This window comes from Crocuta crocuta, unplaced genomic scaffold (assembly GCF_008692635.1).
Source record: "Crocuta crocuta isolate KB4526 unplaced genomic scaffold, BGI_CrCroc_1.0 scaffold84, whole genome shotgun sequence".
NCBI lineage: Eukaryota > Metazoa > Chordata > Mammalia > Carnivora > Hyaenidae > Crocuta > Crocuta crocuta.
In genome coordinates, this window is record NW_027530213.1 from 5,543,041 (window position 1) to 5,556,622 (window position 13,582).

A 13,582-nucleotide genomic window follows, 5' to 3' on the forward strand; every position below is an offset into this window, starting at 1 on the left:
ATAGATTATTTCTGCTTCATAACAACCAGCCCTGTCTACTTCCTCAGTCTGGATGCAAACCATCTCCCGGCAAGTCAGCGCCTCATTATGGAAAAAAAAATCTTTATTCAGTGTTTCCCTGAAGTAAGCGATAATGTAAATCTCTCATTTTGTTTTGCTGTAAGATTGGTGTTCACTTAGAGAACCCGTTGATTTTGTGTATGCCAGCACCCTCACGGTCCATGGTCCTTACGCGTCTATTTTCTGATGGACTTCTTTCTAAACAGGGAGCTCTCCCAGGCATTTCAGGGGCCCTAATGTAAAAGGGCACCAAAACCAGAAATCTTAGCTGGCTAGTTAGGTTTGCCCAATGGCTCCACTGATTTCAAAACGGATGCTTCTTTGTATAAACTGGCAGCCCGTGTTAAAATGACTCTAAGTCAAGGACTCAGCTCACCAAATCTTGAAACCGTGTCCTTTGGGAGAAGGAAATCTGTGAATGTGATATTTTGCAAAGCTTCTATTTTACCTTCCTGGCTAACTGTCCAACTTTTACTCTTGGTGTTTGAGATGTCGTCTGCAAGGACTATGACTCTTCAAAAGAATCTTTTCTGATCTCTGATGGAGAATGAAATCATAAAATGAGCAATCAATGAAATAGAGATGGTCCAGGAGCACCGAAAGCAAAAACCTCTGTCTCCATCTCTTCTTGAGAGCTTCATTAGTCTATATTAGTATATTAGATCAACACTTAAGTTCTTCTGAAAATGTGTAGGGTTTCAGACATTTGTTGTTGTTGCAGTAGTAGACCTTAAAGAAATCTCTAAAAACATATTGCAGTATTCAGTTTGCCACATAGAAGTATGTTTAAAAGAGCAAACGGGTCACTTAAAATCCTGAACACACTGCATGGTAATCTGGGTTCACGGGCCACCCTGGGGTGAGCTTTCTAAGGGAGATTTAACATCAGAGCTGCCCCTCATTGCTCAAGGTAAGAGCAATTTCCTTTTGCTCTGCAATTTTTTTTTTTTTAGCATGCATAGCCTTCAATGGTTATTTTTTCTTGTAGCCTCAAAATGTGCAAAAGAGAACATAGATGAGCTGAAATACACTGGCTTGGGGGCCATTTTTTCCCAGAAGCAGTAGTAACGCCAACCACAGTTTGCTGCCTTTTATGACACAGCTTCTGCTGCACTTTGAACTATGTGCACCCAGCCCCTCGTTCTACACCATCTGCAAGCTGCGTCTGGGGGCCCGTCCACCTCCTCATCGGTCACAGCTGAACTTGACACGCACCCACTTTGCAAGGATACAATTTATAAAAATCAGAAACTTCATACGTGTATAGAGCCCATGCAAGGAGAAAATGTGAGGAAGGAAAAATAGTTCTGCCCTTCAGGCTGGAGCACATAATGCGGTGGGAAAGGGTAAAAATGAAATTACATAGGCACCGACAAGGATGAACAGAAATTCAAATGGCAACTCTCTCATTATTGAGTCTACTCTTTATAAAGATCAGGGTGGCCATGACTCCCAAAGTTCTAGAGCAGATGAACAATTATTAAACAACCTTAAACAAATATTAGGACTTTGAAGGGTGTGGGGTCATGTAAAGACACACCAATGCCAACAACGGAAATTCTGTTCACCTGCCAATCATCCTCCAGCATTGCTTCATATTTAAAATTTTTTAAAACTATGCCTCTCCTACACTTCCTTCTAGGTTGTGTTCAAAACAAAGCGATCATTGTATCTGTATCATGAGGGTGGATGAATCTGTTTAAATAACAAATGAACTACGAGACATCGTCCTGTAGTGTTTTCTAAGTTGTGTGTGTGTGTACAGTTCTACATACATAGTTTTATATAGTTTCAGTTGGCATTTGAAACTATGTTTGTATGTGTGTATAATAAAACTGTATGTATAATAATATATAATATCATATATACTTATATATTGTATATTAAGTATATCATATTGTAAATATATATAAACAAATACATATATTACATATATTATATATAAATGTATTAATATAACTGTATGTATAATATTATGTATATTATATATATTGTATATTATATGTTGTATATGTACTATATATTATATGATACATATGTTGTATATGTACTATATATTATACAATACATAATATACAATATATTAACATTAATATATTGTATATTATGTATTGTATAATATATTAATATTAACATTAATAATTTGTATATTATGTATTGTATAATATATAGTACACATACAAAATATAATATACAATATATATAATATAAATGTATAAATGCAATTGTAAGTATAATATATAATACATAATATCTAAACATATATAATATATATAGTATATTATATAAATATATAAATACAACTGTATGTATTATACAGTTGTATATAACATGCAATATATATTAATATATATGAATGTAATTAGTATGTATAATATATAAACACAATATATAAATATATATAATATATATTGTATATTATATATACATATAACTATATGTAATATATAATATACACTANGTGTTATATATAATTTACACTATATGTGAATAATATATAATAAATAGTACACCACAGAGAACATATAATATATAATATATATTTTGGCTGGAGTGATCTTAGCCATCTCTCTGTTTAAGGCCCCAGAGACATTCACTTTTCCATGGGGTTACCACTGGTCATTACCTGAGTGAGAACCAGGAGCTGGGTCTGCCTGGCCCCTGGCCCCTGGCCCCTAGCGTTTCGTAGACACTTGACTTCAGTGGCAGATTCCATCTGGGAATCTCAATAATTTGCAGACACCTCTCTTAATCCTCCTTAATTACTCTTTTCATGGGTCAGACACCACAGCCCTTTACAGGCTAAATCCCTTTCATTGTGGGGGGGAAACATTAAGTGGAGGAATTTATATGGAGCCGCAGCTTAGCTGCGCATTAGGAACAGAGAAGGGCCTCCTCTACCCTGGTGTGATTTGGATGTTCTCACCCTCCCTGTGGTTTGCGTGTTCTCTTTTGCTGACAAACACAGCAGTGCCTTAGCTAAGCTACCCACCACATACCCGCCACCCCCTTAAGCAATTTTAGGGTTAACCAGGCTGGTTTTAATGAGAGTCTCTGGTGAAATCTGAATAACCAGAGGAATTGCAAATGTGCATGTTTACACAGAGAGGGGAGAGATGGCTTTAGCCAAGGCTGCCAGCCTCCAGCTCTCAAAGGGACCCTTGGGAAGTGGGAAAATGCCTTCCCACAAGACTTGAACCCAGGCTCCATCTGCCATCAGGGATATGTGTCCTCACCGCACTCCTGAGTCAAAGTACTTATGGTCTCAAGCAGCCTCTCTCAAGTAAATAAAGGCGTTTTCCTCTCTTGAGCATTCTCTCACACACGCACGCACGCTCGCACGCACACACTCGTACACCTGCAGAGGCCAGCATAACTCACACGCCTTAGACAACCCGCTGGGATTTTTCCCCTTGATGTACTGAACTGGACAAAGCCTTTTCTAGGGGGAACAGCAACTTCTGAAAGTCCAGAGTCATTTCCAAACTCTTTTGATCACATGACATATAAATAAAACTTAATTAGCATACCTGAAAACCTATGCATAGTTATTTACTTATAAATTACATGCCTGCACTACTGTACTGATATAATTATGGCATATACATTATAAAACGCAGCCTAAAAATAGAAATTAAAATAAGATACACCTAAAAGTGCAAGCTGTGATGCTTTTTCCTTCTCCTCCAAGAATACTCCAATTTGACACAGAAAATTTCCAGATACATACAAATTTCTTGTCTTGCCAACTGGGACTCAGCTTTTACAAGTGGACCTTTATTCCTTCCCCTGGAATCTTCCATTGATGTTTCAGCATAAGCTTTACTCCAGAAGGAATTGTGTGTTCTTGACCACCAGGTCGTTTTCTATGAGCTGTCTTTGATCGGGAGACCAGAAAGACAGGCCTGACTGGAGGGTGTGGGTTGGGAGCCTAGGGCTTTGAGGTCAGGGGGTTGGTTTCTACCCCATCACCAGCACTTACCACCTGTGTGAATTTGACTCATCTACCCACACCTGCAAAACCCAGGTTTCCCATCTGTAAAGTGGGTGCCATAAGCCCTACTTTGGAAGGTTGTCAAGAGGATTTGAGGTAAAATAGGAACCAGTAGACACAGAAAGAGTAGGTAGATGAAAGGTAGCTCTGATAAATGCCATGGAAGATGTGTGGAACAGAGGCTAGGGCAGGAAAGTAACCTCCGCTCGGCCCAGAGAATGACCCCATGACTGTGCCAGGAGCCGGCCACATACTAGGAGGAACTATTGCATCAGCCTTTCTTACAGCAGCTCAGAAATAGTCTTCGTGCCTCTTGGCAGACTGCTGAGCTTACCAATGCTAGACCGGTCATAGTAAAGCTAGTATTTATTGAGCATCAACTATGTACCAGCAAGGCATTGTGCCAAGCTCTTTCTTGTGTTACCTCATTAAATCCTCTGCGAAAACCTACGAGCAGGAATTCTCATTACTAATCAGATTTTACTGAGGGAAGCGAGGCCTGCAGAGGTTAGGTAACCTGCTCGAGGTGGGGCTGATGGTAAATGAGGGAGTCAGGTGCAAATGGAGGTGTTCACTGCAGAGCCCACAGTCTGCCTCTCCGGAGGTTACCATCCTCTTTGTTTGACACAAGAGAGTTAGAGGCTACTCAATGTCCCTGGACAGCAGGTGACACTGCGTGTGCTGGGAGAGAGGAGAGGTTGAACCTCAGGTGCCCTTGAGCTGGGGCGCTCCACCATCCATTGTCCTGGACTGCTTACCTGTCTCTGGACTCATTCAGTGGTATAGGCCCCTCCCATCTGAGTCATCGATGCTCTGCCCACTTTTATCTTCGTGGTGGTCCCTCCCCGTCAGAGCTGCCCCCAAGGGAGACATTCAGGCCACAAGAGACACTTTCCTAAGCCGCCGGTGCCCAAACCAGAGTGTAATCCAGAATGACCTGTCTCCAAGACAACGGTGAGATGCTAGTCGGGTAGGGAGAAACCATCCCTAAGTCTTTCTCCCCAAACATCTGTCCTAATCCATCAGTCCGGGAGTCCATCAGGGGTGACACTCTAGTCAGACAGCGAGACACTTTACAAAAAAAATCTTAAGGAGGTGCTCACTCTCAGGATCAGGTGAGGCTGGCCCTGCACGCTGGCATGACTTTGAGAGATGGCTACTCTTTAAATTTTGCCTCCCAGGTAGCTCTCTTGCCTGGTCCATGGCCAGGACCCACATACAGAAGAACCCAAAGAATGATCTGCCCAGTAATCAGGGGCTTCACACCTGAGTTCATCCTTTAGGAAGCCAAGGAGCCCCCCGCAAAGCCTGCAATGTCATGACCTTGACCCTGGCCAGTGTTTCTGTGAAGGTCCCAGCAAACGCTCGCACCCAATTATTCCTGTGGTTGAGATAAAAATTCTATCTGGAAGCCGTTTACTCAGCAGAGACAGCAAGAAGTGGCTTCAACCCCTCCTGTAAACAGGATCCTCCATGTCACCAGGGGCCACTTGCACAGCAGGAGACCCACTCACCGGTGAGCCTTTGAGAACAGTCCCTCCGTCCTTTGGCAGAGATATTTGTCATTTCAAAAGTCCATGTCGCCAGGCCTCTGACATCATTACAAATCTTGTTTCCAAGTAGGTGGGTTTGAGGTTTTCTTTTTCTCCTTAACCTTATTAGTACAAAAAAGCTTTTCCCATCTGATCATTCTACAACCAGTACCACAGAGTCACAGAAAGTTCCTTCCCTTTCTCCTTGGGCTCTCCACGTGGCAAAGGCCGCAATAATTAATTATCTTCCTCCCCACCCCCCAAAGCCAGCACACAGCCAGCTAGAGGCCCCTGCTCACCCAGAGTGCGGGGAGCCTGCCAGGCTCTAATTGCTGCTATGCAAACATCTTAATGGGAACAAATTAAAAGGCGCTCAAGCTAATTATTCTCCACAATAAAAAATAATAATAATAGTAAACTAATAAAGCTCCTCTGGAAAGGTGATTCCGTATTACCTCAAAAGAGTTGCTTTCCTTCTGCAGAGTGTGCAATTCACAGGGAAATAAAAACTCCACGGTATACGCTAGAGATTACATATGGGGAATTCTTGTGACTCAGATAACGCCGTTGCATGCTGACTTAGGCCACCTGCGCACACCCCAGGGCCCGGCCTGCCCCAGTCCGTCTTCCCTCCCCACCTCCCTCCATCTTCCCTCCGTGATCTCCACTTGTCCTTGAGGCAGGCTCTGGCCCTTCCTGGGGAGTCCAGGCCCCCAGGCCCACAGCGGCCCCCCTCAGAGGCCCTAGCTGCCCACATCAGCCACATGAGGCCCAGCCTCAAGCATCGCATTCATACAGAAATGACAGCCTCATCTGTCCATTCCACCTTTCAATAAAGACCACGTGGCCCGACGGAATAGAAGGCAGGGAAAGACATTTGTTGCCGGGCCTTGGACAGGTTCTGGACCCGGAGGATGAGAGGGAGGAGCTCCCACCGCCAGGCTCCGCCCAGTCACGTGCCCTCTGCGCTATTGCCAGGAAGGCTACTGCTTTGTGCAGCAGATGACAATGAACTTTCATGGCTGCTTATTAATGAGGAGAACAACCAACACTGACCGGGTCCTTACAAGGCATCAGACACATTGCCACCATCATCCCTTTTAATAAAAAAACCTTATGAGATAAGTACAGCTCTTAATCCCCATGTGATAACTATTTTCAAAAGGCACATGGAGCAGCCCAGGCCACAGGGCTGGCAGAAGGCAGAGCCCAGCCGGACCGGACCCTCCCATCCTCGGACGGGGCAGACAGTGGATGCAGCCTGTGGGGTCAGTGGGCCCGTACCCAAACACCAGCTCTTCTCTTCCCACTGAGTCACCTGGGCAGCCTGCTTACCTTCTCTGGCCCCCTCTCGTCATCTGAGCAGCGGGTGATGGCTCTGCTTACCTGCTAGTTAGGACTAAGTTAGGAATGCCAGAATACTCAGTAAACTGTAGCTGAATTCACCTGTGGTGGTGGGCATCACCTGCCCAACTGATGTACCTTTTTATGTGAGACGCCATTCTGCTTGATTTTCCCATTTTCCTCTTTACACACCACAGCAAGCAAAATCTGCAACACTAACCCTAATTTTGGCACTCACATGAACGCACGGGGGCACTTAATGCATCCTTGCAGATTGGGTCATTTTACTGCCAGCAGCAAGCAGCTCAGGTATGGGGTGCAGCATGGCAGCAGGCTGAGGAGCCCTGGGCTGACTTGGCTCTTGGCTCCAGCTGCGTGTGCCCTTGCACGTGATCTTCCGCTCCCACATCCCCCCTGTCAAATGAGAGGGCAGGTGTTGGAGATCCTTCCGTGCTGACTTCCAAGTGAAAGGCATCGCGCAGGCTGAGAATCTTCCTTCCATTAATTCAGTGGAAGGTGTCCCAACCTTCAGGTGGCTCTTTGTGAAGTGCCTACAAATAGGCACTCACGTCATTGTTGTTACTTACACAGAGGGAACAGTTAATATCCTTGTTTTGCATATGGGGGACCCAGGGCACAGCGTGCCACAAAACTCATCTAAATTCATGCGGCTGGGAAGTGGCATGATGGGACCACCCTAGTCTGGTTTGGGGTCCTGAGCGCTTAACCACTAAACTACGCATGCTTAAGAGACAGTCTTCTAGAGAGGGTGTGACCTGGGCGCTTGTGTCCTTTGGAATAAATTATATATGAATGACCTTAGCCTCTCAGTACAGACATTGAGGGAAATAAGACAGTGAATTGACAACAATAGAGCTCTTACCTGTTTCAAAACTAGTAGAAGCTCATGGGGCTGCAGTTCTGAATCCTGATTTTGAACAACTCATTTTATTTCCTTTTTCATATTGGTATTGTCAGCCTGTCTTTGATGAAGGCTCTTGATACCTACAAGAAAAGGAATCAAAAAGACCAGGTAAGGATAGATTCAAGGACCTACCCATCATTGAAGATTTAGTCAAAACTTTCAGAAATGCCAAAGCATATTCAATGTCACTTTTCTGCATGTTATTTTCAAATTCTCTCTGGGGAAATATTTCTTCTGCACAATTGCCATTGTTACCATAATTTCTGGTAGCAGAGTTATCAAAGCCACTCAATGGGGCTGTTGTTTAGTGCAGGGAAGTCCCTGTGCGAGTTACAAGTTGTGGGACATGTGTCTGCTAAAAATACTGCAGGGAAGAGAGCAGGCATCCCCACACCCCCATCATGGTCATAGATGGACACAGTCTATGTTTGCCCCCTGAAGCCAGTGGGCTACCAGAGTGACGCAGGGGTGGCCAAGACTTCTAGAGTTCCCACTAGAAGTTCCCGCCTGCAACAGGGCACATTCCAGTTCTGACTATTATTTATTCAGTTCATATAGGTACTTCAGTACTCACCAAAACGTAATTCAAGGTTTTCTGTTTAGAAATGTATTCTCCCAGAGACTCTGAGCTATTTGAGAAATAATCTCATGAATCCTTTTTCTCTTTTGTTCACAGCACCTGACAAGGTGTGGGCACTAAACAAATGTTGGATGGATGGATGGATGGATGGATGGATGGATGGATGGATGGATGGATACATGGATGCACGGATGGATGTTTGGATGAATGGATGGATTTATGGATGTATGGATAGGCAGGTGAACAGATAGACAGATAAATCCATTGGCCTTGTGCTTACTGCTGAGGTACAGAAGCCCCAGTTGTATGGGCAGAAGGGGCCACAATAGTCTCTCCACCCATACAACCACACTGGGAGCAAGAAAATAAGAACTCTATTCAGACTTGGCTTCCCACTTTAACTCCTGTGATTAGCCAAGGATAGGAAAGAGGATGTGGGGATATTTGGGTAAAAAGAAGCAGGCAGCATGGGGCTGGTTCCACTTCTGTTCAAAGGGTGTTGGGCTGGAAGTCTGGTTGGTGTCCATTGTGGGAGGCTAAGCAAGTACACAAGAAACATGTGAGAAAAACACATAGTCAAGGGACTTTTTTCTGTTCCTGAGTTGACTGGTTTGTTCTTTAAATTGAATACTTAACATGGGAAAATAAATGTCAATGACCAAGAGAGTCTCTTATCATGACAGATAATGAGATCCACTCTATTTCCCATCAAGTTACCTCGAGGGCATCAAACAACAAACAACAGAAAGGGTGCTTTCTCTTCTTCTGTTACCCTCTCAAAAAAGCCTTTTTTATGGGAAGGCTAAACCATTTTTTTCTTGTCCAAAAAAGAGAACTAGTGGAAAACCAGAAAAGGTTTGGTAAATAACTTACAGCAGATTTGTCGTTAAGGTCTCGGTTTCGTCTTTCTCGGTAAAGTCTCATGAGGCTGAGTGGGCACACAGACTATCTTGTGGACACAGCACACTTTCTCCATAGCTCTCAATCAAGGGGGAAATGTTCTTCCGTGAAATGTTGGCCAGGTGACACTGCATACGTGGGTTCCCCGTTCTGTTCCGAGACCATGAGCATTGGTTGAACAACTGGAGTATCTTGTGTTCCTAATCGCCGCTGACCATTCCCCAAAAGCCGTTCTGCACCTGAATCCCCCTCAGCCGGGCCTGGACCCAGGTCACATGGACACACTCAGCTTTGCCCAGAGCCACATCTGCAGCAGGAGGGATTCTGTCGAGGTTGGCCCTCATTCTTTGTTCCATTCAGGAATGTTCCTTAGTGGCTACTCTGTCCAAATAAATGCCTTCTCATATTTGTAATTTTCATCCTTTTCCTTAAGATTTGTTCTTGCGGTTCCTTTCCCATGGGTCTGTTTGTTCAGTCTTCTTTTTCATTTGCTTAGACCGTGTATTGGAAACTTCTTTCCAGATATATTTCTCTTCCCATTTTCTTCACCAGGCTTTTCAACATGAAGTGTCTTAAATCAGTAGTTGTTAACTAGAGGGAGGGGGTCCAAGGTGAGGGGCAATGTTGCCCATGGGGCACGTTTGGCAATGTCCAGAGACATTTGTAATTGTCACAGCTGGTTGGGGGACAGGAGAAGTGGACTGGGATCCAGCCAGTTGAGCCAAAAGATGCCATCACACTTCTTACAATGTACAGGACAGCCCATCACAGTAGGGAATGACCAGGCCCCAATGTAAATAGTGACGAGTCTGGGAAATCCAACCTTGTATTATCACCAGAGCTATGGCTGTAGAGAGGTATTTCTGCCCTTTATTCCCTCTTGGTGTTTTGGTTTCTGGAAAGTGCGACTCCTCCCCCCGAAGTTGGGGAGGCTATTGTGCATGTCTTCAGAGAATGAGTACCTCTCAAAGGGCAGATGGAAAACCTGAAAGACCTTTGTAATTATGGTGGCAGAGGTCATTTGGGGATTTCCAAGGACTTTCACAGACCACTATCTACTCTAAGTACCTTCATATTGTAAAAGAGGATCCTAATCTCTTTATTATGTGGAGGAGGAAGCTATCACCTTAAACAGATGGTCTAAAGACTATCATAAGGGCTTTGAGTATCAGAGGAAAAGGAAGAAGACCGATAAAAGACAAGAGAACCCAGCATAAAGAGACAAGGCCAGAGACAGCATATAGAGACACCAGATCATAGGCTGGAGAGAGGAGATAAGGAGAAGCCAGGAGACCTAGGAGCAGAGTTTGGGGACACATCCACACTGGTGAGCAGAGTGACCATGTGGCCAACAGGGATGTGCCTGAAACCCAAGAAGGAAGGGATTCCTACTGAAGCCAAAAGATTCCCTTAAGAGAGAAGTTAAGGATTGGAAGGGAATGGTGGGCATGTGGTTGAGATGCAGTGAAGTGAAGGTGCCTGAAGCAAGGAATAGCTTGGAACCCCAGGAGGCTTTCCTCCAGGAAGTATACTTGAACTAAGGAACAGGGCACTGTGGGTTACTAGCACCTTCTGTGCATGAGGCTCTCAGGTGGTCTCCACACATTGTCCCACTTGCCCACCCAGTGCCTTATGAGCCAATATTGTTATGCCGAGTTTGAAAGTGAAAACATGGAGGCTCTCAGATAACAAGAATAAGAATTCAGAACCTAGAAAGGCCAGGAAAGAAAGCCAAGTTTGCGTGAGTAGTAATCCTAGTTATGCTGGCGTTAAAGCTGAGGTGTGTTTATTGCTCTCTGCTAAGTCATTGATGTACTACCATACTTTTATTCTGTTTACTTTTATGTAACACATAAAATTTCCTCTAACTTGAGCTTGGAGTAGGCTGTTGAGTTGACTACCAACTGTGCACAAAAGGAGGGAGGTCAGCTGGAGCAGAGGGGACAGTGGGGAGAGGCCACTCAAGAGAGTGGCCACTAGGTGATGAGTTTGAAAAACACACATCCATCCTTTGGTTCATAGATTTGACCACCGGAATTTCAAGTAGAATGAAAACTATCCTTAACAAAAAGAAACTCTTTCCCCGCTTCATACAGCAAGCAGATGAGCTGGGAGTCCACACTCCCTTTTCCACACTCCATCTGTGTCTTTAATGACTATACAACCAGGTTCTCAAACCCTGTCACTACCACTCTCATTTTCGTTCCCAGCCTCTTCTGATCCCAGACCCACAGGGTGCCTGGTTAATCACACTCTGTAGAACATGTTAGCAATGACCCATCAGCAAATGCACTGAACGGTTGATACGTGCATGACCGTATATTAGAAAAGAGCCTGGAATGCAAAGGTTATGTGACCTGAAATGGCCTTGTGGGAGCTTACTGTCCAGCAAAGAAGACAAGGCACAAGCAGGAGAAATAGTCGGCGAACAAAACGATAATTGAAGAGCACAGCAGAGACGCGAGAAGCATCACAAACCACGAAGATGACTGGTTGCTGAATTGAGAAGGGGTGATCTGAGAAGGGCCCAGAGAAGAAGAGGCCATTTTACCAGGGCCGGAGGGCTGGGGAGGACGAAGGAGATGACATGAATGAGGTGGCCTGTCGAGCTGTTTCAGGAGATGCTCATGAGCAATGAAGAGACCCCTCTGGCTCACCAGTGCGCAGCAAAATTGAAGCCAGATCTTTGAGTGTTACAGCAAGAAGGCCAGACTTGAAATTGCACACGGGGTGGGGGAGGGGGGTCCTAAAGTTGGCAGTACGTAAGAGCCCCCTGCAGGGTTTGTTAAAATGCAGATTCTTGGGGCCTATGAGAGACCATGAGAGGCCCCAAGAATCTGCATTTTCACAGCCCTGTAACCTTGGCAGTACTTAGAGAAACCCTCAGTAACAGGAAGCCTTTGACTGGTTTTGATGAAGCCAAAATAGAATCTTCATGAAATTTCAGGGTTTGGTCAAATTCAGCAGCCTATATTTCTCCATCTGACAGCTAGCTCCTCCTCTGCAGGAACGTAGCCATTCTAGAAGGTGAGTCTTCTCGTGATTTTTCTGGCATACTATGGATTTTTCTAGTCTGGTCTCTCCGATCCAAATTCAGAGACTCAAAAACATGTACTTTAAAATGTATGCCATGGGATTCTAAAGTTAGCGTGAGATCAAGTCGGGTGTAGAACACTCAAGTATGGGCTCCAGATTCTATACTGCTGCACCAAACTACACAGCTTCTGAAAAGGCTGTGGATAAGCAGGAATTCCAAGATGCAAATACATCTCTCCAGCAGGAAGACCCTGACTGCTTTGGAGGTTTTTTTGTGTGTTTTTTTTTTTTTTTTAATGTGTTTGTCACATCCTACCCCTTGCGCATCACCTCTGGGCCCAGAACCTCACCTAGACTTTCCTGAATCCTGAAGGTGTTCCCAACTGGGATGCTAAAAATCCCTTAACCTTTTTGAATTTTCCTTCCCTTTGGAGCATAAAGGAATGCCCTGTTCCGCCAGCCAGGTGGCTGGTGTTAGCACAGCCATGGGAACAAATGCATCTTGGCTGAAATGGTGCAGGGCACCCATGAGGATTCACTCTCCTGTGGAACTCCCCTTCCCGCGCCACGGTGGCTTGTCGCCTCCACAGAGAATCCAAACAAGTAATTTACGGAGAACGGCCAGAAAGGGATCTCCCAAAGCCTTGGTAGGATGCAAGCTGTGGTCTTTGGACGAGTAACAGCAGCATCACCTGGGAACTCGGACCCCGGCCCAGCTCTGCAGAGTCAGCCTGTATTTTCACAAAAGCTTCTTGGGGATTTGCATGCACACTGACTTTGGAGGAGCTTTGTCCTAAATCTCCAGCGTGTCCCCCGCGATTGGGCCTCTCCGTCTCCAGATTCTTGCAAAGACGCAGCATTGTAATCAGTTACAGGGTGGAGGGTGGGGGCCTCGGGTTTCACTCCCTCCTGCCCTGTAACCCGCCCTCCTTGATGCCTTCCCAGCGGCTGCACCTGCAGGTTCCTTTCTTCTCTGGGAAGCCTCTGGAATCAGACCCCCCCNTATGAGCCTGGGATGCTGACAGCCTCAAATGGAGGCATCCTGTTTGTCGAAAAATAAACCGGCAGTTAAAGCAGGGTTGCGAGAGCGAGAAAACCACAGGCCTGCGCGCCACTGATAACGCGGGCAGGCAGCTTTTGCAGAAGTTCCGTCCCTGCAGCGCGCGCCGCACCAGGACCCGCGCCACCGCCTCCCTTCCTGTCTCCGCTTC

The 13,582-nt window shown here is 45.2% G+C and overlaps 1 protein-coding gene across 1 annotated transcript in view; it reads left to right on the top strand.

Moving 5' to 3' along the window:
• Positions 1-13,582, top strand: part of RUNX1 (RUNX family transcription factor 1) — a 250,227-nt gene that overhangs the window by 8,175 nt on the left and 228,470 nt on the right. The gene's annotated exons all lie outside the window — the stretch shown is intronic.